The following is a 6693-nucleotide window of genomic DNA, read 5'->3' as shown; positions in this document are numbered from 1 at the left end:
TCAAGATACAGACAACCTAAGCGACTTGCCAACTAAAATCACAACTTTGGTCTTCTAAATTCCTTATTGTATAATCAAAGTCATTTGGATGGTCATTCCTCCACCTTTTTCAGGTCTCAGCTGAATCATCATTTTCTCTAAAAAGATTTCCGAATTTGCCAAGTTCACACACTTCAGATACTATATAAGGCTCTGTTGTTGTCTTATTATAATAGTTAATAAATTGTATTGTAACTGCAACATACTTGTCTAAATAATTACAAGCTCTTTGAAGGCAGATATGGTGCCTTAGTCATGGTTGTATAAGTTTTTTTTTTTCTATCAATCTTCTATGAAGAATTTACCTGAGGGTCAGAAAGGTTGATTTCTATATATCTCAGAGCACATCCTATCAAAAATAATCTTGACGAAAAAAACAGCCAATGTATGGTATAAAAATATGGGAGAAAAGAGTAGAAAAAAATGTAAAGACAGTTTTCTCCTTTGTAATACTCTTATTACTAGGCTTGCTCACTCACTAGCCTAAGGATTATTTAGTCTTAAATATATTTCCAAAATGAAATGGAAATAAGGATGTTAAGAACAGGTTGCACATTAGGAGGGCAGTGAATCAGTGCACTGTGGCCTCTCCTCGGTTACTGGGCCTTCCTGCTGAGGTAATTTGAGAAGTCATGACAGGCATTGGTTGACACTCCAGGAAGGTCATTTTTGACAGTCAGTAGTTAATTTTCTGACTTATAGTGCTTGCTTTTTTTTTTTTTTCCTCTCTAAATCTGGAGATGATGATTCTCTTGTATATCCTTTGGCTTTTCACTCATTAGATTCTCTAGGATTGCCAGAGAGGATTGTAGAGACTCTTTTGAATGACAGCATTTCAGCACTTTTTCTGAACATTGAGGAATATTGTTGCTAAGGCTTTTGGAGGATGGATTATTTTCTTGGCAGGTAGTATGGCCTCCACAGGGCTCATTAGACTTTCTGTTGGGAAGATCTAAAGGGCACAGTTGAATACTGTCATAAAAAAAAAAAGTGGTTTGGGTTTAATTCCTAATGGAGCCGCAAGGCCTACAGCTCCTTTTCGGTCTCTGAATGCCAAAGGAGGCCTTTTACAGTTGTCATATTATTGACTGCTCATTCCAGAGCCATGGTTCTTTTTCTTCTAAATCTTTTATGCTCAGAATGTTATTTTGATGCTTAGTATCCATGAGCAGATTTGGCGCCCTCGTGTGTTTAATAATATCAACGTCTCCCTCTAACTGATTGTGTGTGTGTGTTTCATAAAAGGACTCCGCCTTTTGCAGGACCTAGTTCCTCCAGGTTAAGCAGCCGTACGTCAATCTCAGTTGTCTGGTCTCTCTATTCCTTGTGTAAGCACCACGTTACAATATCCCTCACTTGATCACCGACATCGAAATTTTAATGTATGATGTTCTTTTGGTGGTGTGGATGGAAGGAACGATTTCTCATTTTTGGTATAAAGGTGATTTGCAAATTTTCTTGAGAATGAAAGTTCAGGGCAATTTTGTGTTCTAGGTGATGACAGGGCTGCAGAGGAAATGACAAGGTCACTCCGTGTGTAAAGCTTCCATTGCTTTCTCATTTACAACTGTTTCATATTGTTTTAGAAAAATGAAATTTCAAGAAAAAATAGTTTTATTCCACTCGTGGAATAATTCATATATCTATTATTAGTTTTCCTCTCTGTTGCAAATAAACAATAGGTATGCACTGAACCACACAGCACGAGTTCAAGGTTTATAACAGCACAACATTACTATTTATATACATGTCACAAATTAAGAAGTATATGATGAGTGATATTTTAAAATGTAGGATTCTAAAAGGAAAAATATGATGCAGAGAATATTTCTAAAATAATCAGTATTTACTTGGATTAACAGACCTGACTGTGACTATTTCTTCTTTCCTTTGTATTAATAATTATTTCTCTTTTAGTCCTCTCCAATCTTGTAGTGTGACTGAATATCTATAATCTATAGCTCATTTTTGTTAAAATTGTTAAAAATTAGACATGCCTGGATTTAATAGTTTATCATAACACGAATGAATGAAGAATTTTTTTTTTAACAAGAAGATAAAGGTAGTAGAAATTGAATGCCTACACAAGGAACACAGAATACTGTAGCAATTCCAAAATATCATCCATTCTTGTAAAGTAGTCCTGAACTGTGTGTTCACATTTCCAGGATAATTTTTTTGTCTTATAATGGTACTAGACTATATTGTCTCACGATTTAAAAAAGAAAAACAATAATGCTACACCAGTTTTGTATGTCATTTTGTAAAAGGAAAAATAGCTACTTAATAACCCTGAACTTAACTAGCTATTTTATTTTTTGCATGTAGCTTCTAATCCTTATCTATTTGCATCTGTATTTTTATATAACATATATTCCACTTAACATCATATCCTATGTACTTATTATGTTTTTGAATAATCTCCATGCTTATTTTCATGTGAGTATAACTTTTCAAAGAGGCTAGTTTGTTGATTGCTGAGAAGTTTGTGTTTCCTTTTCTTATACTTAAAGAAAGGAACAAAGAATACCAATTAGCTCCAAAATCACTGATGCAGTGCTGTGGGCATGATGAAGATTTAGGCAGACAGAATTTAAAATGCTGAGTTGGCTGTGCTGAATTGGGACTTGCCTTCAATCGGTACCTGTAACTACAAATGCCACATTCCTGTCCTTGCAGGCTCCTAAAAGTAAATATTGCAATACAAGCTCAGACTGTGAATATCAAAGGAGATTCAATTACCTGAAGTCTCTTTATAATCTTTAAAAATCCGGTGGACATGTTTTAAATTATGATGATGATTATTGGGATTATTGTTTTATCAGTAGCCAAAGTATGAACCAGTAACAACAACAGCAGCAGCAACAACAACTAACAATAACCCTTCCTTTGAACATATTTCCTTAAAACATGAAGAGTCACTTTGAATGATTTAACATTATTAAAAATGTATCCGTACCCTTGTTGCAATGAGCCCCAGCTGATGTAGGGAAGTGTTGAATCACTATATTGTGTACCTGAAACTAATATTACACTGTATGTTAACTAACTGGAATTTAAATAAAAACTAAAAATGAATAAAATAAAATGGGGGAACACAGCATAAAGTATAGATATTATGAATCACTATGTTGTACACTTGAAATTAATATAACATTGTATGTCAACCATACTCAAAGAATTAAAAAAGAAAAAATGTATCTATGCAAATATGTATAGTTTTTTGTAACTGACTTTATTATTTCATAAGTAAAATAATTTCTTGTACTCGGTTGACAATGAAACATAATGTTTATAAACCTAGCCCTACTTAGAATAGAAGCCTCATAAAATTAGCTATAGAACTGTCTAGGAGACAAAAAATGGGATCAGTGTAAACCATTCATTCATGTATTCACTCCCTGAGCATTTACTGAACCCCTTTTTTGTATGTGGTAAGAATATAACAAAGACCAAAACTATCTAGATCCTTGTCCTCATAAAACTTAAATATTCAAAGTGAACCATTTAAAGATGGAAGCCTGTTATGAACCACATTGTTCTGTTATTTATTATATGATTGAAGAAGAGAAAAGACAAGAATGTAATAAACGTTTAATTTCCCTGTTTTGTTGTATAGTCCTTCTTGTTAAGGCCTGTCTAGAAAATTAAGAGCTCGGGGTGTAAAAGTGTAAATGGATTATCTTCCTCAGTGGGGTTGGATAATCTTAATTTAACAAGAATTTCAACTCTGTGGTGGTGCTCAGCTCCCATAGAGATGTTCATTTCTTTGCCAGAGTGATCAGCTCTGACCATGACAGTGCAACATGCCTCCATCTGGGGCAGATGGTGAATGCACCTCATCTGCAGGTATATGTGCAAAGAGGCTATTTTGCTAACAAGGTACATATATTTGCAATTTTAACAAATATTCTCCTACATATGTATCACACTCACACTCCAACTATGGGCAAGAAAGCTGCATATTTGTAGTAAAAGTGGAGTCAGTAGTATCTTCTCTTTAGGTATTGGCATCTTATACCGTGAGTCTAAAAATCAGAACAAACCTTTGTTCTCTCTCTGTATTCACATCAAAAAGACATTGTACTACTTACAGTGTTTCCTGTGATAAATGTGCTTCACTGACTTTCAAATGTGGATACTTTTAATCCATCTTCAAAGAATGAACCTAATTATTGTGAATATTTTTTGTGCCAGATTAATAGCATACAGAGAAAATCACATGGAAATCTTCCTCCAATCAAAATCACTGTTGGGGGTCCCTTTCATCCACTTAATCCATATTTTTGTTGTTTTTCTTCCTGCTGGTAAGTAAAGACATTCAATTGTAAATATACTCCAAAGCAGCTTTGAAAGATCAGGGAATTACTAAATAGATAATCTGAGAGACAGTAGATGTGCTTGTTACAATGATGACTTCAATTTTTAAAAATTTTTATTTGTTATGCTGTATCTAGTTTTTAAAATTAAAGTAACTCTTCTATACCTAGAATTTCAAATAAAAATAAAATAAAATAAAATACAAAATGCGATTCTCCCAATTAAGTTCAAACTTTAGCTGAAAGCAAGATAAGTGCACATCTCTCCAGGTGTCTTATTTAAACCCAAACCGGAAGTTTGGTAATTGTAAGATTGGTGGGTTGAAAACACTTCTGGATGTGGTTCCTTTGTTGAGTCAGAAACACCAGTGAAGACAAGTTCTAGATGGAGCAGGCAGACCAAACCTTGAAGATCCGTCTTCTGAGCGTTCCAATATTCCTGATATTACCCTCTGCCAGGGGGTTGGGTTTACCATGATAGTCACTTATTGATTTCTGATTCTGTATCAATCCTTTTTCCATCTGAATCTGATCTTTCCACATGGAAGCCAAAGCAATCCTTCTAAAATATATCTGATTCTTAAATCCCCCTGCTTAAAAACTTTGTTGAACCCCATTGCTTTTATAATAAAGTCAAAACCATGAGTACATTTTATAGGACTTGGAATGATCTGGGCATTGCCTACATCTCAGCTCATCCCTACCCAGTGCCTCTTCACATCCAGCCTCTGGTAGAAATGAACTGCTTACTGTTTTACATGAGCTTCTCACATGCCCTTCTCTCTGCCTTGACACATCCACCCTCAGTTCTCCTCCAACCCGGCTGACTCTGATTAATTCCTCAGACCAGGGATTAGACCTTTTCATTCAGGAGGGAATCAGGCTGGCTATTCCCTCTCTGTGTGCCTGTAACATCACTACTGGCATGAGCAGTACACTTCTAATATATTTTAATTTACAAATTAGCTTTGTAGGAAGAGGTGCCTCCTTGTAATGGTTGATAGAAGAAAATTACTGTACAGGAAATGTAGCACAGTTAATGAACTACATGGCTGGCATTCAAGGTTTTGGGAGGTGAGGGTACTGAAAAGTCCATCCTGAGTTATCCAGAGGTAACTGAAAGAACAGAAAGCCAAGAAAAGGATCAGAGTTTCTGGGAAATTCAGGCAGTTGAAAAAAAAAAAACTGGGAGTAGAACATAGCAGACAACACATTTAGAATTGACCAAGTTTCCATGTGCTCTTCTAAATTTCCCAGGGTGTCTTGCAGTTAGGTTATGGTCACATGACTAATTCTGGCTCCTGGGTCAAGGACGAGGCAATCAACAACTGTGGATTTGCTGTTTCCATCTCTTTTTTCCTCCACCAAAGTGATCATAAGGGCCACATATTCCAAAAGCATAGTTCACGAGATTCAGAAAGGCATCCTGACCCACATGAGAAATAAATATGCCTTTACTGTGATAAGTCACTGAGATTTTGGGGTTTCTCTGATTTGGCCACTAGAGGTAATGACCCTGACCAATATAGGGAATAACAACTGCCTTCAAGTATTCTGAGAAGCTAGTCATGTGAAAAAGTAACAAATCCCTGAGGAATAGAATTAAAACGAAAGATAAAACATAAAGAAACAAATGGTTTTAATACTAATACAATATTACCATTTTGTAATAATCAGAGCTATATAAAGATGAATTTGACTCCGTTAAAAAAAAACAAGCAGTGTTGGTGTCTAGACACCATGGAAACCTTGCAGAAGGGGTTGAAGCGTTTCACAGATGACTGGACCAGCATTCCAATAGAGAGCCACATCACTGTGGAAGGAGCAGTAGTTTTTAAGAAGAGGAATGATCCCTAGCAGGACTTGTCTAGAAGCAAGAATATATATATATATATATATATATATCCGACACCTATCTGGAAGCTGCCGCCACCTAGCAATTTACCTCTCATCTCACCACTTCCTTTGATGAGCTTGGAAGCTACCTCAGTGCCAAGACTATCCCTCCAATCACCCCTTCACAGCTTCTCATCCTGGAATCTTGCCTTTTTTGCATTTCTGTTCATACCAGCTTCACTACTTTCTGGAGTCCCCTATCCATTATCTTTGAATTTCCAGTCACGAACATGGGACCTTAAAGCAATGTGACCTTGTACCTCCCAGCGTAAAACTTGGATTAACTTGGGTACTATCTGCCAGAAACAGGAAATGAGATAGTTCAGTGCTTCTGATTTGTTTATTTTTCACTCGCTTTATGCTACAGTGACAAGGGAAGAACTGCCCTGAGGTATATTAGCAAATGTCCTTCCAGGTAACCTCTTGTTAGGAAGGTAAG

The sequence above is a fragment of the Suricata suricatta genome, chromosome 8, assembly GCF_006229205.1.
Source record: "Suricata suricatta isolate VVHF042 chromosome 8, meerkat_22Aug2017_6uvM2_HiC, whole genome shotgun sequence".
In the NCBI taxonomy this organism is placed as follows: domain Eukaryota; kingdom Metazoa; phylum Chordata; class Mammalia; order Carnivora; family Herpestidae; genus Suricata; species Suricata suricatta.
The sequence above is the reverse complement of the archived record's forward strand: the minus strand, read 5'-3'. Positions refer to the sequence as shown.